This window comes from Dreissena polymorpha, chromosome 13 (genome assembly GCF_020536995.1).
Source record: "Dreissena polymorpha isolate Duluth1 chromosome 13, UMN_Dpol_1.0, whole genome shotgun sequence".
NCBI classification, from domain to species: Eukaryota; Metazoa; Mollusca; class Bivalvia; order Myida; family Dreissenidae; genus Dreissena; species Dreissena polymorpha.
In genome coordinates, this window is record NC_068367.1 from 28618404 (window position 1) to 28644977 (window position 26574).

At 33.8% G+C, this 26574-nt stretch overlaps 3 protein-coding genes and 1 long non-coding RNA gene across 6 annotated transcripts in view; 1 reads left to right on the forward strand and 3 right to left on the reverse strand.

The window, feature by feature from the left end:
- The window catches only part of LOC127854541 (tubulin monoglutamylase TTLL4-like), a 724238-nt gene that overhangs the window by 382573 nt on the left and 315091 nt on the right, over positions 1 to 26574 (reverse strand). The window lies entirely within an intron of this gene.
- The window catches only part of LOC127855724 (uncharacterized), a 663610-nt gene that overhangs the window by 340778 nt on the left and 296258 nt on the right, over positions 1 to 26574 (forward strand). The window lies entirely within an intron of this gene.
- The window catches only part of LOC127855732 (multiple epidermal growth factor-like domains protein 6), a 197885-nt gene that overhangs the window by 95096 nt on the left and 76215 nt on the right, over positions 1 to 26574 (reverse strand). The window lies entirely within an intron of this gene.
- On the reverse strand, positions 10181 to 13427 carry LOC127855747 (uncharacterized). The gene is made up of 3 exons (XR_008037665.1): positions 13289 to 13427; positions 11467 to 11633; positions 10181 to 10381 (listed from the first exon to the last, which is right to left on the reverse strand). It is a non-coding gene; the product is annotated as an uncharacterized LOC127855747 (long non-coding RNA).

A 26574-nucleotide genomic window follows, 5' to 3' on the forward strand; every position in this document is an offset into this window, starting at 1 on the left:
TCGAGTATGTAAAAAATATACACTAGAGACCATGGTTTTGTATTTTTTGACATCTATAATAAGCCATTATAAGGCGACATGTAACTACTAAAAATACACGAAAATAGTTCACAAGAGAACTATTTGACTCTAGTCAAATCTCTTCAAAGCACAGGCAAGTCATTCCCTGTTCAAATATATGTGGAATAGAGAGAAAGGTTTAGTTCAAATCTGTATAGACAAATCGAATATGTGGATGGTTAATGACCTATTGCGTACAATTCAAATCTGTATAGACACATTTTTATGATAAATGACCTGTTACGTACAATTGAAATCTCTATAAACAATTTGTTATGATAAAACAGATAAATGATCCGTTACGCTTAATCCAAATCCCTATAGACCATACAACAGCACGGAAAGTCTAAAACTAGATCTAATGTTTGAAATCAAATTAATCCAATAAAAAGACATACTTAGAGTATGTAGAGTAAGTTTTTATTTAAGTAGGGATTGAAATATAAGAATAATCTTTACATTACCAGGGGTCGTATTCCATAAGCATCTTAAGTTTAATTTTATTCTTATCCTTAAATTGGGAAATTTTCTTAAGTGTTTCATTTCAGATTGGCATCAATATAGACATTTAAATAACATCAGTATGCCAATGTTATTTTAGGAATACCAAAAAACAAGTGTTTCTTTATTTAGTAAAGAAATACAAAATATTGTAATTTTGAACTTAACTGAAATTATTTAAGAAACGACTTAAGATGTTTCTGGAATACCACCCCTGGATTGCATAATACATAGCTAAAATTAGCATTTATATTTTAGAACAGATTCTGTGATCATGGCTACATAAAAATCCAAAGCCAACGGGTACAGGACACCAAAAAGGTTGGCTGCTCTGCCAAGGTTGTTGTAAGGGAAATCATGAACTATCCAGATTTCAAGGTAAGATATTATAGATTTGTGTCTTTGTATGCATGGCCTGTCTGATCAGTCATGTAGTGCTGAATGAGAAACCTGTTTGATCTTTACTGTATAATAAGCACAGAGTGCAGAAATTTGATCTTCTTTATCTAGATGTACAATAAATCTATAGCAATATTTTAATTACATAATTTGTAACTAATGTAAGAAAAGGCTTCTGAATAAGTCCAATTTGACTGACAAATTAATACATGGGAACTGCACTTCAGACAAAATGCCATGTCATATTCTGTTTACAGAACATAACATGGCATTTTATCAGAAGGGCAGTTCCCATGTATTAAGTTGTCGAGGGTTGTCCGTCTGTTTACAGAACATATTATGGCATTTTATCAGAAGGGCAGTTCCCATGTATTAAGTTGTCGAGTGTTGTCCGTAAAGTTTTGAGACTGGTTCAAAAAAGAAAACTCATAATCACATATGCTTTAAACTATATACACATGTAAGGTTATGTTTGAGTACCAAACTCACTCTGAAAATTTCCGACCAAAACAACATATTGGAGCGTTACTGTCAAAACTCAAACCAAGGCATGTAGCTGCTCATGGAGCACTTCGTCAATTAATTAGGTCACGTCATTTATAAGTCAAAAGAAGTCTCAGAAAAAAAGCACAAAGAAGCTTCAACAATAACCTAGACCCTTGAAAAATATTAACCTACGATACAACTTTCTTAGTGAAAAGGGTATGTAGCAGTAGTTTTCAAGATTTATGAATACATTTTTTGCATGCTTTACTCGTCACCATTTTCCCATAATGTCCACTAGAAAAGAACCAAAAGTTTATTTGTTAATAATGACCACTGGCCCATATTAAAACATACATTAAAACTGTAATCGAAAAGGTTCTGGTACAATCATGCACAATAATCATGCAATAAGACAGCTGAAAATGCATGTAATTATTCTTTGTAGTGCAAATTCATTTGTTTATTGTATAAAACATCTAAAGGAAGCAAGAGAAACAGTTTTCGGTCCACTCCCAGGTCAATATTGTTTAAAATGCTATTCATTTACAGAGGAAATTTCAGCTTAACATATCAGCAGGAGGCGTATGTTGTATTATGTTTGTACTGAATGCTGTAATATGTTCTTCAGGGTATCGGAAAACCAAAGAAGAGCGGCAGGTTTTAATGGCAAGTCTACGCAAAACCAGATAGCTGGAAACCATTCTTTACCGTCAGCGATAACATTCTGTGCCATCATGAATAACAACTCTGTACAGTCATTCAAAGGTGTTTGTATGCAGAGCTTGCTGTGAAAGAATTTTGAGAGTACTTTGTTCCAAATGTTTGACTCCTGACTTCAAAATTGCAGCCAGAAGATCATGGGTAGTTGTGAAAAAAACAATCTTGTTTCTGTTTTCTTCTGAGTTAATTGGCATATAAACACTTTAGTGAAAAACTACTGACCTTGTTGAAACTTCTGTATTGTTACCTAAATTTCCAAAGAAATAGGCCAGGATGTTCAGAATCAAAAGCCTATGTAACATGTGGTTATTCAATAAGAATTTTACAAAAAGTGCCTTGTGGGCGTAATACCATTCTATGTTGAAGGAGTTAGGAAATGTATAAAGTTGATAATAAACATGGTTTTTTAATTGAATAGATTGGCATGATGCATGTTCTTTGATGCTCTTGTAGCTCACGCTATAATCTATTAGTAGCTAGAGCTAACACAGTCTTGATTCAAACCGTGCACACTGTTTGCTCATGACACTGCTGTGATACAATCCCAGTTTCTTAAACAATTTGTATAAAATCATGTATTTATGTTCCTGGCGGTTTATGGATATAGTTTCCGATAAAAGTGCCATGATGTACAAAATATGGTATTAGAAAAAAAGCTCTTACTTTTATTGTAAGAGCTGTCTATGTTTAAGAAAGACTTGTGTATTGCTTAATAGGTTTGTATAAAATCATGTATTTATGTTCCGGTCAGTTTATGGACCTAGTTTCCGATAAAAGTGCCATAATGTACAAAATATGGTTTTTGAATACAAGCGCTTTCTTTTATTGTATGAGCTGTCTATGTTTAAGAAATACTTGTGTATTTCTTAATAGGTTTATAAGACAATTCATGGAATATATGACATATAACTGTTATATGCTTGCAGAGAGTTCAATTCTGGAAGACCTAAAATGTTTTCATTCCAAAATCTTTTATCTAGTAACTGGTTGTTTTAAATAGTATTTCAACATGAAAAGAAATGGTTGAAACTAATAACTTCTCATCAACTTTAACTCATACAACAGCTTCTTTAAATTCAGTGGTGTTAAATTACTTTAACATTACTCCTGGTTCACTAAATGTTAAGTTTACAATATTTGAAACTGATTGATTCCAAATACTGGAAAACATAATTACTGTAATTGTTGCACCATCAACAAATGTGTTTGAATCCATGCTAAATAATGTGCCAATTGATTGTGTATGTATAGCTTCCTTTTTGTGCACATAATTTGTTAATGCAAGAAGATTTTGTGACGCTATTCTAGTTTTAATACACATAGTTATTAACCAGGTTTTCCGAAGGAAAAACTGGTTATAAGATAGGTGAATGCAGGCTGGCGGGCGTAGCAAGCTTGTTCGCTCTCTAATTCAAATAGTTTTCATTCGATCTTTACGAAACTTGATCAGAAGTTGTATCTAGACAATATCTAGGTCAAGTTCGAATATGGGTCATGCCGGGTTAGACACTAGGTCACGGGGTCGAAAAACAGATTGATTTTGAAACAAGGGGGGTAATTGTGATGAACAATCAGTAGCAATTTGAGTTGCAATTGTCTCCCTTTATCAGAATTTTTATTACCCCCACAAACGAAGTTTAGGCGGGTATATATTGTCTGTCGGCCCATATTAAGTGTCCGCTCTCTAATTCAAGTTGTGTTCATCCGATCTTCACCAAACTTGGTCAGATGTTGTATCTAGATGATGTCTGGGTCAAGTTCGAATATGGGTCATGCCGGTTCAACAATGAGGTCACGGGGTCACTTAGTGTGCGTTTTACACATTGAGCATGTGATGGTCAAGTTCAAACATGGGCCATGCCGGGTCAAAAACTAGGCCACGGGGTCACTAAGTGGGTTTTAAACATTGAGCATGGTGTCCGCTATGTAATTCAATTAGTTTTTATCAGAGCTTCACCAAACTTGTTCAGAGGTTGTATCTAGATGATGTGTACGTAAAGTTCGAACATGGAAAAACTAGCTCACGGGGTCACTGAGTGCATTTGAAACATTTAGCATGGTGTCCCTTGTTTTTTGTGAAGACAGCATGCAAAATATTCTGGGTCAATGCGAAATGTGGGGGTACTCGTCACGTCTGTGACAAAGCTCTATTTGTTTTTATTAAAAACCTGTTTTTTTGACAATTTTTTCCCTTGTTTTCTAAATTAAACCAATGTTAACACCATGTTTTCAGTCTTAACATATTCCTCATTAAGAAATATTATTGATTATTTGTAAATAATAAACCATTGTTAATATTTATATTATGATAATATATATTTGTATCTATATTATAGACAGTTTTGTTTGTAAATAATTTGCTGTTAAAGGGTGTTTTTATTATGCCCCCAGATCATAGGTTCTGGAGGCATATTAAAATGGCACTGTCCGTTAGTCAGTTAGTCTTTCCGTCCGGATTAGTTTCTGCTTAATAAGTAAAGTAATTGTCATCCGATCTTTACCAAACTTGGTCAGAAGTTGTATCTAGACAATATCTAGGTCTAGTTCGAATATGGGTCATGTCGGATCCAATACTAGGTCACGGGGTCATTTAGTGCATTTCAATAACTTCTTTTAAAGCGTTTATTAAGGGCATATGTCATCCTATGTCGACAGCGCCTGTTTTTTTGTTTTTTATTTGTGCGTTATTTATTTTGTAATTCAATCCATAGAATATATACCTGTTCAGAAAATTTATTGTGAAGGAAAAAGTAATTATAAAGATAACTACTAATAATTATTTTGTGTAGTTTGTATTTGCTTCATTACCATTTGACTGGTTTAAAGATATAAACAACAAAATAGTCTTTAAATATCTTTTGTCTTAGTATTAGGATTGATTATTACAATTCTTGAACAATTATGTTGTTTACTTTTTATAGCTACAAGCATTATTCAAAAGGCTTGCAACAGAATTAGTATCATTTTGTAATTGTAATTAAATCATTTTGTGCTTTTTTTGGAATTACAAATATATAACTTTGTATTATCTTTTTATTACCTCTTGATTTATATTCGGTCTTTTCGTAACTAAGAAGTTGTCTCCCATTCGGGTAGGTATCACAAGTATCCCGGGTAAAAGCGGTCCGTCCAAAATGCGATTATGACTCATATCCGCGGATATGACCGAAAAGTGCGGATATGGACGAATATAAGCAATATCGAGACTTTCTCTGCAATGTTTATTTCAATGTTTAATGAAAAATACACAACATGTTTTAAATATGCAAGGCAAAGATATCTTATAATTGATTGTTACTATATATTATAGTTTATTGGTACGTAAAATATGCACGTTATTTTATTTATTCAAATGAACAAAGGATATCGTAGTGCTACATTTAAATGTTTCAAGAATAATAATAACCATTATAGTTGCGCTGTTATTGAAAAGCAATGCATGTCCCGGTAAAATTTTAGATTTTTCGTTAATATTTCAACAGTTCATATCCAATATCCCGTTAAGTTAAAATACGAAGCCTATATGTTTAAGATTAATATTACAGCTGTTACATTCACTTATAAAACATAATATAAACGAAAAATATAAAATCAACATATTGAATTCAAATAAAAATATAACCAGGGAAAAGTAACATCATTAATTACGTGTGGTCTGGCGATGATCGGCCAAAAATACTTTACTATTTTCTTAAGCATATTGTATAACTAAATACTAAAGTTTTGAGACGACATCAAGAATAAGAATACATTCAGTATATTATATAAACATTATGTAAACTTATACAACAAAACATATGTGGTGTCAGCTTGGTTATATTGTTTGTGGTGTGTAGCCCTAAAACAAGTTTCTGGCACTATGTCATGTTCGCGGAAATGAATTTAGAGTTGAACAATGATAATGTCTATTAAATTGTTATATTTTGAGACAATACTAACATATTAAACACATATTGTGTATTTTTTTTATTAAACATTGAAATAAACATTGTAGAAAAAGTTTTGATATTGCCTGTATTCGTCCATATCCGCACATTTCGGTCATATCCGCAGATATGAGTCATATACTCATTTTAGACGGACCGCTTTTTACCCGGGATACTCGTGATACCTACCCGAATGGGAGACAACTTCTTAGTAACGAAAATCCCGAATACCTCTGCAGTCTTTCTTATAAGCATGATAGATGTGTAGTTCACTTTCTGACATTTTCAATCATTAAAGTGACCTGATTTTGTGTGATCCAAAATGTAAAATTACAGTTTTGCATGATCATCAATGTTTAACATGTTCGCAAAAACTTGAAAAATCTGTCAGTCATTCGGACTGACAGACTTGAAATTTTTGTCAGTCCGAAACAGTTTCTGTCAGTTCCACTGTCCGACTAAACTATAACAGCAAATCAGAACAAAAGAAGTACCTTTAAGATGTTTATTGGTTTTGATCACATTAAAATACAATAAAAACATGTCCAATGTCGATATAATTAAACAATTATTATATTAATAATAAACCACATATACACCAAAGGCATACTTTTTAGACTTCTTTTTGTCAAACTGTTTTTTAGCCTCCACAGCTCTACAAATCCGTGTTCTTGAAAAGTTAGGGTGACATCCAATCAAGTTTGACTTAAATGCACACACCTTTTCACACTACTTTGGATGACTTCAATTTCTGTTTTTCAGCCAATTCACAAGGCCTAAAACAACACCTATTGTTAAAATATTTTCTCTTAGCTGAGGTGGTTGATTTCCAGGTTCAATAAAATGAACGCATTGCACACCTATTTCGTGATAGAAAGGCCCATGATAATTACCACCATTTATTCTTGTTGTCTGAAATAACACAAAACATATTGCTACAACCTATCAACAACAAATCATCACATAAATATCCCTATGTCCGAATTTTAAAATATCCGAAATATCTTAAATCAATTGTCGGTCCTGAGAAAAATTTGCCGGTCAGGACCGGCGGACCGACGGTTTTGGCGAACCCTGATGTTAAATCTTTTGTGTGCTATATAGTGAATATTTGATTGACAGCTTTCTGTTTGAGAATTTTTCTGTTAATCATTTTGAAACTTTCATCATATATCGTGATTAATATATGATACTGTCTTGACAACATATTAGTCACAGAGTTCTGGAGATAACATTATCACAAAGGATGATAATAGTTTTGTTCCTCTACTTGCTTCCATGTTTCTTGTTTTATTGTTCTATCGAAATCCAAATCATTTGTAACATTTATGTTGGGTTTTCAAATGTTGCAATTAAAAAATATTGTAACATCAGCTCGTGTTGATTTGTTTCAATGTACCAATCTTCATGACAGAAGTTGTCATTACAGCCAAAATTAAAAGGTGACATATTGTTCTGTCATTAAGATTAATCGTTTTCCAGAAGCATTTAACTGGATGTGTGGCAGTTCCTGGAAACAACAACAACCATATGTGGTATTTTAGAAGAACAAAAAAAAAATGCGCTCAATAGTTATTTCCAACTCTTTAGTGTTGCATCATGTGTATGCTTTGTAAATTGACTCTAAAATGGTGGTAAGGGGCAAACATGATGATCAAATGAGTCCTGTTCTGAGAAAACTGCATGTGCGTAAAGTGTCGTCCCAGATTAGGGACGACACTTTCCGCCTAAATTAGATTTTTGCTCAGAAGAGACTTTATTAAAATGAAAAATGTCATAAAAGCATAAAGTGTCGTCCCTTATTAGCCTATGTGGACTGCACAGGTAATCTAGGATGACACTTTATACACATGCATTAATGCCCAGTTTTCTCAGAACATGACTCAAGGGGAAGCATCCTCATGTTGTTCTTCCGCATGATTGCAACAAATTTAAAGCTTATTAACAATAATAAATCGCTCTCATAACCATAGCAACAGACTATTTTAATTCAGAAAAAAACAAGTTTTTAAAATACAATAGATAGAAAGGTGTCATGGGTAAATTCACATAACAACAACAATCACTAGAACTCCGCGAGTTGGATGTGTTGACTAATGGTGGCAAAGCTGTGTTACTTATTTACTATTATATGAGGGATGGGACATTACCTCTTAATGTTGTTACAATCAAACTTTTACCCTTTATTGTCCGTTTTAGTAACATATTGAATAAGCAAAACTTTTTTTAATGAATGACCGAAATAATTTTGTATGATTATTGTAAATCTAATAGCAAACATAGTAAAACACACAGACCAAACACAATTTGCCCTCCTTTGTGCTATAATTTGAGAATTCTTTTCAATTCTATAACTGCTATCCACACAGGATTGTGGTGGCTGTAGTACGTTTCTAGTTCACCAACATCTTAATAACTGTCAAAGTTCACAAATTTCAAATCATTTATTATTATAATTTTATTAAAATTGAAATAAAGCTCAAGACATTGTAGTAAAGAACCTTTTTTGGTAGCGTTTGCAGATTTCAAAATCAAACGTGGACCCTAAGTTCAAGGTCAAGGTCACAGGGGTCAACTTTGCGCATGAAAATGTGTTGTCCAGATACACTTGCATTACAAATATAAAAAAAACATATCTGAAGGGACACACGAGTTATGAGCCTTTTTCGAAAAGTGTGACCTGCAGACGCCGCTGCCACCGAGCAAGTAACACCTGTATGTCCCCTCACCTATATGTCCCCTGACCATAGTCAGGCAACACAAAAATAAAATAAATGCATCACTCATTTGCAAGGAAATAAGCAGCTTTTAAAAGGCATTAACAATATCACAGTCCAAATTATAGACATAATCCTCATACATAACGAGATTCAACAAAGTGATATGAAGAACACAGACTGGAAAAGATAAACAGTGACTCACAGAAAACAATATTTCAACAATCACGTAATAAATTTGAAAAAGGCACCTAATTTAAATCTCTATAGACAATATCTTTATAATAAATGACCTATTGTGAAAAAGTTAAATCTCTATAGAAAGTATCTTTATAATAAATGACCTATTATGAAAAGTCAAATCTATATAGACAATACCTTTATGATAAATGGAAGCAGAGAAAATATAAGAATTAATTGGTGTCTATATACATCGCTATAAACAATATCATTATGATAAATGACCTATTATGTACAAGTTAAACCTCTTTAGACAATAGCTTTAATGAATAATAGAGTACAATCAAATCTCTATAGACAATATCTTATTGATAAATGACCTATTATAATCTAGTCAAATCTCTATAGACAATATAATTATGATAAATGACATACTATGTACAAGTCAAATATCTATAGACAATAGCTTTAATGCCAAATAGAGTACAAGTCAAATCTCTATAGACAGTATCTTTATAATCAATGACCTATTATGAACATGTCAAATCTATATAGACAATATCTTTATGATAAATGGAAGCGGCGAAAGTGTAAGAATTCGATCAGCGGTTGTCTATATAAATCTCTATAGACAATAGCTTTGTGATAAATGACCCATTATGTTAAAGTCAAATCTCTACAGACAATAGCTTTAATGACTAATACAGTTCAAGTCAAATCTCTATAGACAATATCCTTATGATACATGACCTATTATGAACAAGTCAAATCTCTATAGACAATATCTTTATAATAAATGACCTATTACATACAAGTCAAATCTCTATAGACAATATCATTAATGAAAAGTAGAGTACAAGTTTGACTCTCGTCAAATCTGAATAGACACTCTAAAAAGCACAGTACTTTAAAAATAAATTTACGACAACATATGTTTTTACGACATTCAAATCTAAATAGACACCGCTGTTCAAATTCTAATAGACTTTCGCCTCTTCCCAAATCCCTTGCACTCCGCCATATTGATTTGTTTCCTCTGTAAATACCACAAGCTGTCTAGCTTTACTAACCTAGACGGTTTACGGCAAGTCAAATCTTCATAGAGGTCACAATATACCAAAAGATTTCCTAAACAAATACAATGTAAAAGCAATAACTTTAACACAAAATAAAGTCAAACTTTTGCGCGTAGACACCCTCATAACCATACCTTTTCTTAAAGAGCATTCAAAGACAAATTGATTTAAACAATAAAAAAGATAGGTCATCCAATATGAAAGAAAGAACTCAATGCGAATCAGAGGACACTGTTTTATGGCCATCTTTTTACTGGCTTTTCGCCAGTTGATGATGGTTTCCCGCCAACTGTCAAAGTCTCATGTAGTCTCCAACCTAAAAGCAAAACAGTGAATTTGTTGTGTACAACAATGTTTTCCCTACCACATGAACACAGAAATATTCAAAAATACAGTCATGGCAAGTGCCCATACAGAGAATTGTGTCTTCAATTCCATGAAGATTTTTTTTTAGAGGGTATAGCATTGAACACCAAAAGTATTTAGTGTATTGTAACCTATAAGAGAAATTTATTTTGACTAAAATGTGTTTTTTTTGCATATTTACACCTTCCCATGCATATTGCATCAATATATTAAGTTTGGCTGGTTTATCTGTCCATTTCGCCATTTCACTCCATATTTTCAAACGCAGGTGATTTTGGCCTGCGGAAGGCCATTTTGAGCCTCTCAAAGCTTAACTGTACCTTTAAGATTTAAAGCTGGTGCCTTCAATATCTGGTTCAAAATACCAAAACAAACCAAATAAACATGCACATGGGGCTTATGTGGGGTGAGGAAAGAATGCCTTTGTTAGTTATTTTCAATTTAAGCCATATTTTTTATGGCTTTTTGTGTATTTTTTTTATTTTTTTACCCCAAAAATGTCAATTCCATCACACACAGAAATCAAATTTCATCCAAGACCATTATACAATTAGCAAAATGTGGAGATCAAAGATACTTTGAAGTGTAGAAATCAATCAGCTTTCATGAATTGCTTGTTTCACACCAATAAAGTGTGAAATCTTGAAAGCACATTGTTTGTTGCAGCCAGCCCCTTTAATTACAGGCCCAAATGGTACATTCTAGTATATAATGTCATGGGTGCCTTTAAACTGCAGCAGGTGATCAATTTGAATTGCCTGCTAACATTTAAAGGTTAAAGGGATTTAAAATAGCATATTTTGGGTGCAAATCAAGTTCTTTGACTCTTTTTTAAGCTAACAACCTGGTCAAAATGGGGTTTCTTACCAAGCGTAAGAAAAAGTTGCTCAATACAGCCTTTAAGCCCGGTGGACTTAGTCTGAATAAGGTTAGAAAATATCATTATAAAAGAAGGTAAAACTCCAACACAACCTATGTAAGGTTAGAAAGGTCATCCTTTGAAGCAAGGGTAGCTTACAATGACAATATTCTCACTTTTCGGGATGTAGACGGCTCTAAAACCCCAGCTAAGCCCTTGCGTCCGCGAGTGAACAGGACTCGCAACGTAGATATGTTACGGGTTCCCGCTCCATCAAAAGTCCATCTAGACTTCCTAACGAACAAGTTCTATGTCCCCGCCCTACTCCAGTCTATGATGTCCTCTGAAAATAGAAAGCATAGGTTAAGAAGTGCTAAATGTAAGGGTGACTTGGTAATTGATGGCAGTGCTTCCATAAAGTGGGGCTTAGGCTGGAAGGAAAGGTTACATTGTACAAGATGCAGATATGTAGGTGAGCATTATAAGCTGTACAATGAGGTCCCATCAAGTACAAGGGGCAGAAAGGCAGCTCAGATTAATGTAGGGTCCCAAATAGGTGTTGCCAGCACTTCTATTGGGAACACAGGTTTCCGCAGATTTCTTAACTCTACAAATATTATCGCCCCGTCTCCACAGGCCATGCAAAAACAAGCAAACAAGGTTAATACTGCCCTCAAGTCCCTTAATGAGAGAAGTATGTGCCAGATAAGAAAGGAATTGGTGGCTGAAAATGCCAAAATAGGTCAAAAAGATCCCTGTTTGGTTAATGTGGAAGGGGACACTTGCTACAATAACCCCATTTTTAAGCCTGACGCGACACCCTTTCAAGCTGGAACCAAAGCCGTAAGCACAATGTGCGAAATGCGAAAACAATACTAAAAAGAAGCAAATTGTAGGGGTAATGGTGGCAAATAAACTCTGTAGGTCTTAATCAATGCTAAGAAATAAAGGTCAATCTGTTCAATGCCCCAATCATAGGGGTCATTGTTCTGCAAATGTTTCTGAGCGGGAACCGATAGGTGATGAAGGAAAATACAATAAGGTGTTGGGAGACCTGATCTCACAGGACATCAAAATTTCAAAATTCACTTACGATGGGGACAGTAGGGCATTTCAAGGTGTGCGTAACTCACACGGTCACAATGTTGGTCACCTAAGGGATCTAAGGCATTTAGGCAACTCGCTGAAGCGCGAGCTAAACAAAGCACCTTTCTCGAAGGGCATGCTTAAGGGTCATTCCAAGACTAATATCAGGAATCGATTCGCTCTTTCGGTCAAGGCTAGGTGTATGGCTGAACTTAAAGCTGCCCACAATAAATACCAGGGTGACATCAAAGTTCTAAAGAAGGTCATGGTAGATGTAATCTCAACCATAATTCTTTGCTTCAATGGTTACTGCGGTACTCGTTGTGCAAAGTACAGTTACGTCTGTGCTGGTACCAATAGGCAAGCGAAGAACTTCATGCCAAACAATTTTAACGTTAGAATGGTTGACAGTGACCAACAAGTTCTTAAAAAATGTCTTAAAATGGTTTTGGGTCCAGCTGCTCTTGACGCAACCAAACTGTTAACCACAACTCAAAAATGCGAAGCAGCAAACAGGTTATTCCAAGCCGTAAATTCTAAGTCTGTGACGTTCTCCCGCAACTGTGTAGGTCGCATTCATGGACAGGTTCACAAATTAAACAATAGCTATGCTGACTCTGTCATTGCAAAAACCATGGAACTTCATGCAAACCTCACGCAGAGCTCAAAGGTTATAAAGCAGTTAGCGTACGAGGACTGCAATGAACTTAAGCGAAAGAGGTTATCCGCTACCATCAAAGCACGAGCTTTACGTGCCAGGACGCGGAACTATCGTTACAAGTTACATGAAGAATTGCATTATGGTAAGGGCATAAGTGACCCCAAACCTGATTTTGACAGTCTCCCACACCTTAAACATCATAAATATGCTTAGTTAATTGTGTGATTATAATAATACAGTTTGACTACTACCAGCTCTGGCACTACTTGGCAAAAGGTCTCTATGCAATGTCTCCCGTCTCAGCCTCAGGCTTCCTTCCAGCTAAAAAAAGCAAAAATACCTTAGAAACATAGATATAAATGAAGAAAACAAGCATTTATGTACTTTAAGTGTATTTCTATGATTAAATGGATGCCAGGAAACGTGTGGTAATCATATAAGTACCAAATATGCAGGCAGGCTCAGTTCCACGGCCGTTACAATGTCCGAACTGTAAACATGTCCTCCGTTCCATGTTGGTGAAATGGGGCTCTATGTTTAAATGTTCAGGCTTTTCACACAAGCTATTGTTGCACAAGTGGCTCACAGAGTCCCTGGCATTTAGTGTTGACTTCATGTAGCACATTAACGCTACACGGTGAACCAAGTATGCTTTTGATTTTTCAGCAGAAGGTAATTTAGCCCTGATTCGGCCATAATTGGGTGGGGAACTGCTTGAAATACCACCATTCCATATCAGACATTCAGAATTAAGGCATTTAATACACTTATCTGTGATTTTTTGCCAAGAAGTGCACAAAAATCCACTTTATCAGCCATTTTTTCAACTTGCAGACGATAATTTATTTTAACCCAAAGTTAGTTTAGGTCACAATATACCAAAAGATTTCCTTAACAAATTCAATGTAAAAGCTATAACTTTAACACAAAATAAAGTCAAACTTTTGCGCGTAGACACCCTCATAACCATACCTTTTCTTAAAGCGCATTCAAAGACAAATTGATTTAAGGTAGCGCACCTCTAATGATTTCCCGCGATTTCTTCGAAGGTTGAAGATCCAACTATTAGGTGCCGTAGCCTAGTGGTTAAGGCGATAGACTAGAAATATTTTGGGATATTCCCGCGCAGGTTCGAATCCTGCCGACGACGTATACTTTTTTGCGACGCGTTTTATTTATTTTCTAACGTAATTTGATTTAATATTGCATATAAGCTATATTTATTGTTAAATATGTTGCAATTTGTATGCACATTCTTCAATTATTAAAATTAAAACAACGTTATGGCGAAATTGGGTGATTTACTGTTGAAAATACGAACCATGCATGTTGTATTTTTATTTTATTTTTTTAAAGTAAACGGTAAATCTGTCTATTTCTTTGTATTTTTGCTGTATATAGTGTTTCTATAAAAACTAAGTTTAAAATATGACTTAAATGATACTGTTTTGAATTTTATGACACTTTGTTTTTAACCGACCCAATTTTTACTTGGCTGAAATCACTTACATTTCATGGCGCTCTTCCATAGATAAAAATTTGTAAAAAAAAAATGTCTGTAAAAGAATACTTATTTCATCTTGTTTAAACTTTAAACACCTTTACAGCATCTGTACACACCAACTGCATGCCCATATTTGGAAATTTGAATGAATTATGGAACTTTTATATACGCCAGGGGTGAAAATAAATTGGACAAAAGCCGAGCGTGGGGGTGGTTTTGAAAAAATCGGTATATTTTTTTAAAAAGCATGGAAAGCCTACCTACAAATTTTCATGTAGTTCAGTGAAATGATGCTGATTAAGAAAATAATTAATTAGATTATCTTTGGATATGTGCCCATTAGAGGTGCGCTACCTTAAACAATAAAAAGATAGGTCATCCAATATGTAAGAAAGAACTCAATGCGAATCAGCGGTCACTGTTTTATGGCCATCGTTTTACCGTCTTTTCTCCAGTTGATGATGGTTTCCCGCCAACTGTCAAAGTCTCATGTAGTCTCCATCCTAAAAGCAAAACAGTGAATGTGTTGTGTACAACAATGTTTTCCCTACCACATGAACACAGAAATATTCAAAAATACAGTCATGACAAGTGCCCATACAGAGAATTGTGTCCTCAATTCCATGAAGATTTTTTTTAAGAGGGTATAGCATTGAACACCAAAAGTATTTAGTGTATTGTAACCTAGACAGGGTGAACACATCTCGATAGACTTTCGCCTTAACGACCATTTTTAAGCGGAAGCGGTGTTACGAAAATGAGTCGTCCCATTGGTTGCAAATAAAATTGGTAATTTTTCTTTATTGTTTACATTAAATTATTTTGTAAGTTTATCTTTTCACATTTATTAATGCCTGTTTTATTTGCGATGATTTTATTATAAATTATAATTTTCACGCTTTAAACCCAACAGTAAAAACATAGTATACATGACGTTATAACCTTGACCTTTTTAATTTAAACATCAGCGCGTAATTCAAATCGTATTTTTGTAACCAGTTTCCCTTCGTAAATACTGTTTACAACCAAAAACACCTTTAAAAAAGACACATTTGTATATAGATTCTCTGTTGTTCCATATAAGAACAAGTTAAACAAAATCACTGTTTTATAAATATTTTTAATAGCTTATTACTGATTTTAATTAAATAATCTTAACTTATTTGACAAGTCCTAATTAAACGAATTTAACTCTCTAATGATTGAAAACAATTGACTATTTAGAGGGGAGGGGATGGCTCCGTTCTCGACTTAGGTAAAATTTACCTTGGCTGTCTCTTGAACTCGGTAATAAATTTGAAAAATCCAAAGCCATATATATACACTTTTGGCATAGACAAGCATGAGAATCTCGTGCACAAAAAGGCGACAACTGCCTAATACATGTGGTTAAAATCATTCCTGCTACATTTGAAGTTTGATTAAATTATTTTTGGGTTGTGGGGTGTACAACTTTAGTGTGGTCATGGCGTTGATTACATGGTAATTATTGTTATGCTCCCCTTGTAAGAAGAGGGGGTATATTGTTTTGCTCATGTCGGTCCGTCCGTCGGTCGGTCAGTCCACCATATGGTTTCCGGATGATAACTCAAGAACGCTTAGGCCTAGGATCATGAAACTTCATAGGTACATTGATCATGACTGGCAGATGACCCCTATCGATTTTGAGGTCACTAGGTCAAAGGTCAAGGTCACAGTGACTCGAAATAGTAAAATGGTTTCCGGATGATAACTCAAGAACGCGTACGCCTATGATCATGAAACTGCATAGGTACATTGATAATGACTTCCAGATGACCCCTATTGCTTTCAGGTCACTAGGTCAAGGTGACTTGAACCACTAAAATGGTTTCCGGATGATAACTCAAGAATGCCTAAGCATAGGATCATGAAACTTCATATGTATATTTATCATGACTCGCAGATGACCCCTATTGCTTTTCGGGTCAATAGGTCAAGGTCACGGTGACTCGACACAGTAAAATTGTTTCCGGATTATAACTAAAGAATAATTAGGCCTAGGATCATAACACTTCATAGGTACATTAATCATGACAGATAATAATAAGTGGCAGACAAGCAAGTATAGATATCAAAATACATGAAACACGACTAACATTAATCAACGTTTACGGCCCTAACATTGACGATTTCACATTTTACGAAACATTAAATCCTTTATAATTAATAACCAAGATAAAAATATTATATTCGGTGGTGATTTCAATACTGTTCTTAACCCATTATTAGATAAAAAGAAGGGGAACCTTTATACTCATCCTAAAAATAGAAACATTTTAAATAACATAATTAAAAACTACAATATGTTAGATATCTGGCGTACAGTATACCCAAACGAAAGCAAATTCACCTGGCACTCCAACACAAAACCAACAATATTTTGTAGATTAGACTATCTTTTAATATCTTAATCACTTTGCAACATTATTGACACATGTAACATAAAACCAGGATTTATGACTGACCACTCTCTAGTTGAACTTAAACTGCACAATATACAACCTGAAAGAGGCCCAGGATACTTTAAAATTAACAACAGCATCTTATTAGATACACAATATCAAACACAAATAAAACAGGAAATATTAAATACAGATCAAAATAATACAGATGCAAACCCAAACACCTTATGGGAAGTAATTAAAGGAAATATATGTAACACAACAATTAGATACACATCATTTAAACAAAAAGAAACACACAAACTTGAAACTGAAACCATCAAAACCATTGAAACACTTGAAAAACAATTGTATCAAACAAATACAAATGATACCACCGACATTGAAAATGAAATAACATTAAAAAAACAAATATTAGATGGAATCTACCAGACACATCTCAATGGAATAATGCTGAGAGCGCGTGCACAGCATGTTGAACACAATGAAAAAAATACAAAATATTTCGCAAACATTGAAAAACGTAGAAGTGAGCAAAAAACTGTACACAAATTAGTAGTCAATGGCAAAGATATAACAAACAGAACTCAAATACTAGAAGAACAACGTTTATTTTTCGAAACCCTCTATAAACGAAAAAATGTTGAAACTAACACCCTTTTTAAAAACACACATCGCGCTTTAAACTAGGAGGAAAAAGAACTGTGCGACGGATTGCTTAATAAATATGAATGTGGATTAACCCTAAAAGAAATGCAAAATAACAAAAGCCCAGGATCTGATGGCATCACAATCAAATTTTATAAAATATTCTGGAATGATATAAAAACACATCTAATTAATTCACTTAACTATTCATTTAACAACGAAAACTTAACGACGCTACAAAAACAAGGTATTATATCACTTATTCCAAAACCTGGAAAAAAAAATAGAATCCTTATCAAACTGGCGCCCAATTAGTTTACTAAACAATGATTATAAAAATGCAACTAAAAGTATAGCAAACAGAAAAAAAATATTACCATCAATCATATCAAAATCTCAATCTAGTTTCATAAAAGGACGTTACATTGGTGAAAACGTTCGTCTTATCCAATAATGCATAAACTATTTCAACAATTCAAATAATTCTGGTCTAATATTCTTTGCAGACTTTGAAAAAGCATTCGATTCGCTTGATCATTCATTTATGCTCTCTTGCTTAGAAAAAATGAACTTTGGTGAAAGCCTCATTCAATGGGTCAAACTATTCTATACCGATATTAACAGTATAATCATTAATAATGGCTTCTTTTCAAACAGTTTTAACATCGAACGAGGGGTTCGACAAGGATGTCCACTCTCATCATCGCTATTTATTATTTGCATCGAGTATCTATCATTTCACGTCCAATCAAATACACACATAAAAGGCATATCACTAGAACCTGGTTTGGAAATCAAACAGTCCCTGTTTGCTGACGATGCAACTTATTTTTTAAACGACAATTACGATTCTTTCCATAACCTAATAGAGTCGATAACCCTTTACGGAATGACATCGGGTCTTAAACTAAACAAAAGTAAATTTACTGTGCTACGAGTAGGTATATTAAAACAAAGTAATGTCCAATATAAAAAAGAAATGAAATTTATTTGGACATCCGATGAAGCCACAACGTTAGGAATTACTTTCACAAATAATGAAAAGGATACAGTTTTTAAAAACATAATACTTAAATTACAGAATTTTAAAAACTGCTTAAAATCATGGCATCACCGTAAACTTACACTAATCGGAAAGAACACAGTATTGAAAACGTTTGCACTTCCTAAATTAATTTATGTATTAGCAGTTCTCCCAAATCCACCAAATGATGTTATTAACGATATAAAATCAGCAATATTTAATTTCATATGGGACGGTAAACCTGATAAAATAAAACGAACTCAGTTAATTCAATCTGTAGAAAATGGAGGTATCCAATTAACGAACATTGACTCATTTTTGAAGGCAATCAAATGCAGCTGGGTTAAAAGATACCTAGATAATACCAATACGAGTAAATGGAAATTATTCTACCAGAAAATCCTTAAAAAATATGGTGACTCCTTACTCTTTGAATGTAACATCAGTAATACTATCTTACATGAAATTGCAAACGAAAACATATTTCTGTCTGATGTTCTATCAGCATGGAGTGATGTCACTCATAACCTTGAAACCCAAACCAGCAGTAAAACTATTTTATGGAACAATAAAGACATAACTTCAAACAATAAGACGTTTTTCTATAAAGATTGGTTCGAACGAAGCATTAAATATGTCGGCCAATTATATGACTACAGAATTAAGGATTTCTACTCGTTTGATGATATATGCTACATATACGGAATACCTTTAAATAATTTTCTGAAGTACTACACACTAATTAAAAGCATACCCATACATATTAAATCTGAAATCAATACAAATTATACACCATGTACCCAAACAGCATTCGTAGAAAACATACTTGGAAGAAAACCAAAACGAATAAAATATTTTACACACTTCAAATCAAAAATCTTACAGAAAACTCCAAAACCCAAAATAAATGGCAAGTCCTTTTCGGAGAACATGAACTTAATTGGAAACACATATTTACCATGCCATATAAAGCAACTATTGAAAGCACACTGAGAAATTTTCAATATAAATACATCCATAAAATTATAGCTACAAATAAATATCTCTTTAAATGCAAATTATCTAACTCAAATCTGTGTGACTTCTGCGGTGAATACATCGAAACTATAGAACATCTTTTTTGGGAGTGCAAACACATCCAGCCTATTTGGAATCAATAAGTATCTTTTCTTGAACAACAGCAACTAAACGTTAAACTATCTTTCTTAAATGTAAGTTTCGGATTTTACTCATTGAAATCAATAGACTGTAATAATATTGTGAAATTTATTTTTATATTGATGAAATATTTTATCTTTAACATGAAGTACAACAAACAAGTACCACATTTCAATTGCTTTGTCCATAGTCTTAAACTAAAAATCCATATTGAGAAAGAAATAGCCCTCAGTAATGACACATTACAAATCTTTGAACAAAAATAGAATCGGATTAAATTCTCATAATGTTTGTCCACTTATATACATTTTACTCTACTGTTAGTTTATCTTTCTAAAATATTTTTGTATACTTTTATCAATCCTATAAGATCATTGTGACTATAAAACAAAACACACAAGTCCAGTATGCTTTCTTCCAACTTTATACAACTCATCATTTTTCATAACTATTCTTCTGTTGTTCTTTTCTTTTCTCTTATTAAAATAAAACAACACCTATCACAAACAACCAAAGAAAAAACATATAAGCCCAGTTTTTTTTTAATTTTTATGGAAACAAAGTATATATATATATATATATCAATATCACATTCGGGATATGGGTACTCAGGTGCAGGCAATACAACTGTTTCTTGTCCATGTGCTTGCGTAAAATACCTGAAAATACATCATAACTTATATTCTTTGACATTTCAATTGTATACTGAAAGTGCAATTTAAAAAATGTTGTTTTAAAAAGCTTGTATTTTTTGAAATGCCATGGTCATTGACTATCCTGAAAATTCATCACAATATGTAGGCTTTTATTGAAAATGGTTGATTGTAAGACACAGGTCTTCAGCAGGGTAAATTTTGTGCAAACCTCTTATGACATATATTGTTAAAGGACACAACTGAATCATAGACAAAGCAGATAACCTACTTTTATGACCTTCACTTTTGAGATAAAGGCTTTTTGAACACTAGCTTGTACAACTATTTCAATAAATGCCGCCTTTACAGTGTTTTTGAACAACAATGGCCATATACATGTTCTTATACTTAAAGCAGACAAAAGAATAAGATAGGATAATCTATGAAATAGAAGTATAGTAGTTGAGGGGGTTGAATAATAATACAGCATACAAAGTTGTTTGTTTCAATTAACATCATCAAAATAATATGGCAGGAAGGTAAGCTTAATTTTATTTCAATTTAACTTTCATTATTTTTTTTTAAATTTATAGTTTTTTCCACTTTAAAATTGAATTTAAATGAAAAAAGCTTTCCAAGTGTCTTTGAAACATAATTTCTCTATAATACAAAGATGGCAAAATCATAATTTTGATAAATAGTCAAGTTTAACAAACTTGGAAAAATAACTATTTTGCTGTAAACATGACTTCAAATGCCAAATAAAAAAATGGTTTCAGAACAAACAAATAAGAGTTGGTCATGTAATTAGAAACAACAAAATGTTTATGCCCCAAGCTGGAATGGTCAGGGGGTATATTGTTTTTGGCCTGTCTCTCTGTCTGCCTGTCTGCCTGTCTGTCTGTCTGTCTGTCTGTCTGTCTGTCTGTCTGTCTGTCTGTCTGTCTGTCTGTCTGTCTGTCTGTCATTGTAAATGTGTGTCTGTCCCAAAACTTTAACCTTGCTCAAAACTCTTGGGTCTATGTTCTTTAAACTTTACATGTGCATGCATCTCATTGAGTCTGAGATCTACAAACAAACATGGTTTGAGTAAACTATGTCAAAGGTCATGTTCAATGTGACCTTTACATTCAAAATATGACCTTGTTTCTAAAATAGCTGCTGTGCGGCTTCAAAGCACAGTACGTGGCATTGTGTTTCACAAACACAGCTGTTTTTTAGGCATACTTTTTTTTAAATATATTCATGCAACATTTATCATAATCATCATATTGATTTCTTTCTTTTAGGCTACTTGATCATCTGGCTGTTGACGCTGAAACTGGATACAACATTCGTGTGCAAGATATCCTGGACACATACAGAATGGAAGTTCTCCTGGATACAAATGACAAGGAAAATACTGAAGAAATAAGTATTTACCAAATGGGGTTGGTACTTCAGAGACTGTTTTGTGTACAACCAAAGCGTAAAATATTTGCGGGAAAAATGGCACATTATCAATTAAAATGGATCACAAACAGTAATGCAGCTGCAGACTTCAATTATGAAACATTCGAATCTGCACTACCACCTGGATTCATCATTACCAAGAAATCCTTGCAATGTATAGAAGTTTTGTATGAAACTGAATTCTCAATCAACAAAAACAAAGTCAATAAAGTGATCATTTTCAATGATAACAAGTTTTCAGTAATCCTTAAAGGGCAAGAAGTGCATCTTCAGAAACTAAGAATTTCCAAAACATACACATGTTCAAAAAATGAAATTTACAATGTCTGTATGGCTGTGAAAGCAATTCCCATATGTGAAGGTTTTGAATTTGAGAAAAAGAAACTTAAATTCAAAGCAAACTATACAGTTGAATACCTTCAAAATGGCAACAATACAAAACGTGTAATAAGATCTCAATGTTGTAAATCTGTATTACCATTCACCTTCATAAAACAACCAACTTGCAAAAGTTGTACAAGGCAAAGACTTTCATATATAGAACCACCCATTCAGAAAAGTGAAGAAGAGAAAATCAGAGAGCTCATGTCGTCTGCAACAGACGCAATGATTACTCTTATCATGTCGCAAGTATCAGACTGCAAGCTCAGCAATACCAATCAGAACAGATGGGAGCGAACAATTGTTAATGAGTGCATGAACTGGTACATTCGCAGCCCATTAAGTTACATTCAGATGCGCCAGTCAGGATTGCTCTTATTGCCATCGCCATCCATGTTAATCCTGTACAAAAACAGCTTTTCTCATTCACCAGGACTTTCTAGGGACATTTTTGCTGGATGGACCAAGAAGCCAATAGAATGAATATTCCTATAAGAGGCAAGACAGGCGGAATTCTTTTGGATGAAATGTCCATTCAGAAAAAGATCGAACTGAGTAAACATGGAAAATCTGTGGAAATGGTTGGTTTTGTTGAAATGGGTGAGGAAAGTGAAAACCTGTTGGCAATAAGAGTCGGTAAAAAAGCAAAAAAAAGGGATCTCACATTTTACAGTTCATGTTCCAGGGTATATATGGTTTCCGCTTTCCATTTGCACACTTCGTTTCAGATTAGGTGAATGCTGGTGATCTATACATACATGTGTGGGACTCTGTGAACAAACTGTTACAGTTTGGCTTTGAAACCATATACATTAGTATGGATGGGGCTGTAAGCAATCGCTCTTTTATGAAATTACATTTTCCTGAGGAGACAATTATTGAAAATAGGTTTAAAGCTCCCATGCCATGCAACTTAATAAAATAAATTATTTTTTTATGGATCCTTCTCATACTTTCAAGAAGATACGGAATAACATAACGAAAAGTGGAACACATGAAAAGTGAAAACGGCTGCTTAAGTTTGCAGATGGTTAGGAAGTTCAGTGGAGCATGTGGGTGGATGCATACAAATCCTGTCCAAATCCATAGAAAACTAACTAATGAGCACATATTCCCAAACCAGTCTGAAAAAATGCAAAATAAACTTGCAGAAGAATTATTAGATACAGATAAGCTTACCTTCATGGAAGCTTACCAGCAGCATATGGGAGCTAATGGTTCAACACTGGATGGGGTCATTGAATTGTTAAAGAACACATCGGTTCTGATTGATGTATTCAGGGACCGGAGAACAGCCAATGAGTCAAATGATATTCGTTTACAAAAACTTCATGCAGTTCAACAATGGTTCCATAACTGGCAAAAGAAAGTTCAATCCCAAAAGTCACTAATGTCATCAGAGTGCCAAGAAGATATTCAGTCATCTATCATTAGCTTTTAGAAATGTGTGCCTTCATGATAAAATATTATCCTGGAACATCTATCTTTCCAGCAATGATCAATTCTGATGCAATAGAAAACAATTTCTGCCAGCATCGTGGAAAATTCAATGGTCTTAATACCAACCCAGCAGCACTTCAATACAGACGAAATATCAATGGAGTGATATTGGGACAATCAACTGTATAAAAAAAGTAATGCAAAAGCTGTTTGAAGAATGACCAAAACTTTGCTTTCTCATCACACAAGCCTGTAAGACGCAAATCGTTGAAAAGAAAGTATGAGACCACAACCACAAAGCCAATTAAGTGTTGTAATATGTAAAACTCCCTGTTTGTCAAATGAAAGAACCATTGTTAATGGCTATAATGGTAGAAAATTCAACCTGAAGTGTGAACTAAAAACATACTTGTGTGTGAACTCAAAATATACTTGTGTGTGAAATTAACATATACTTGTGTGTGCACTAAAAACATACATGTGTGTGAACTAAACATAAACTTGTGTGTGAACTAAATAATATGTGTGTGTGCACAAAAAATATAATTTTGTGGGAACTAAAAACATAATTGTGTGTGAAATAAAAACACAATTGTTTTTTTAATATAAATATATTCATCAACATTATTCAACATTCTGCATCTGTATTACCTATGGCAGCAGGACATATCAGCTGTCAGTGGAACATTCTCCCGTGAAGGAAATCTACCACAAACGATGACTGTGGGATAACTGCATCCTTCGTAAAGTTGACCACTCTCGAGCCATCTGGTTCCCTAACACGCCCCATCGCAACAGCAAGCTGACCAGGTTGAAATGTCTGTCTGCAATCTACCTCAACCCTTCAAATGTAAGAATTGAATCTTTTAATAAAAATAATCTACTATTTTCAAATATAAATGGTCATGTATATGGGCAGATTGTGTAATCAATGTGAATACAACGTTTCATAATATTACAATAACAATTTTCAAGTACATAGCATTATAAATTTCATAAATAAATGTTTTTGAAATTTAAGGTCACCGTGACCTTCACCTTTGACATACCGGTAGTGACCTACTATTAGATATAATATATAATATTCCCTAGACAGACAGACAGATAGATCGAAATAAACCAAATAATACAACCATATTTTTTGAAGGTGTGTGTGGAGGGGGGATGCATAAAAAGCAAACACCCATAATAAAGATTTGACGGGTATGAGGAAACAACTTTTATAATTTGCCTAACAATACCTGGTCAGAGTCATCCCTTGGGATTTTTGAATCGTCATCGCATAGCACAAATTCAGTGGTATTTGGAACCTAACTGCTAAATTCCTGTTGGATGATGGGTCAAATACTGAAAATAATTATAATTGCTGTTAGCTTTTTATTGCTATCGTAATTTTATTTCATGAAAATTTGAACATAATACTGTTGAACTAAAAAAAAGAATCGGTACATTTGCCAAACCAACTAAATAATTGTTTATTGGAAAATTACACGTTACATTTTTAATTTGCCTCATTTATAAACATATTTCAAAATATGTATGGCATGCCTATTGATTAATTATTGGTACAATGTGCAAATAATTTGAAAGTTTGTATATATCAATATGATCAATCAGCATTTTTTCTGTAACTCGTAACATTGTAATATTCCTTAAAAAATAATGAACTCTCCTTAAGAAGAGTTTAACTATCAAGAAACATTATACAGCTTTGTAACTTGAGTCCATCTCAGTGAAAACAATCTGAATGCCTACTTACCAGCAAAATTGATCCTGGTAAGGGTGCACACCTTGTCTACAGTTGGAAATACAACATCCACCTCTCCCTCCCTTACTGCCAACACTTGTCCACGTAATCCGTTAACCAGTTGGTCAGAGATGTTTCTCAGCAGCATCACCACCTGATAAACAAACAGAAGCTGTCACTTAACCCTTTACCACTTAGATACGTAAGTTGATGTGTTTCTAGTCTGTTAGAAAGTTAAATTTAATTAAAGACCTTTCTTACTAGATTCAAGTTTTGAAGAATTCATTTCCAACCCTAATATACTGATGATTAGCAAACAGCATAAAACCTAAACAGACTGCGAGTAAATCGCAGGCTGTTCTGGTTTTATGCTGTTTGCATACAGACATTTTAACTTTGCCTCTGAGTGGTAAAGGGTTAAAATTTATTGGGGTCATTTTGATAAACAAATGGTGATAAATAAAGAATAAACACACACTGGGATAAGAAGGATTATACAAACAGTATTTAAAAATATATGTAAACCCTCATTTAAATTTTGAAATAAAAGCTTGTCTTATTTAACTTGTTTCTTTTTTCAAAGTATTCAAAATCTTTTATAACAGACACTGAAGTATCTTAACCTTTGCATTCTTTTTTAACCAAAGTGTTTTCTGTACTGTCAGGCTTGCCAAACTCCTCTCCTCTCCCTCATCCAAGGCTTCAAACTCAAACACTTCAACCAGAAGTTTGACGAGGCAGTCCCTGTCGTATGAGTCAGCCAGTATGTTCTTAGCCACCAATCTCACAGTCTCTGTACTGCTTTTATCAAACGGCCTTCTTAAGCTCTTAACAAATTCTTGTATGCTAGATTCTTCCATTCTGCCTAAAGCAATATTGTGTATCACAGAAGAGAAATTTGCATCATTTTGTCTGACCACTTCTTTCAAAAAAATTCTGTGGACAGGGAATGTTTCATACAACAAACAAAACTCTCCTTGGTCACAGTATCTGGTGTATTTTACAGGGGAGAGCTGTAAAAAGTCACCAACAACCACTATTTGGCATCCGCCAAAAACACGATTAGTCCCTCTTATGCTCCGCATAAGGCCCTCCAATTTTTCAAACATACACTTGCTTAGCATA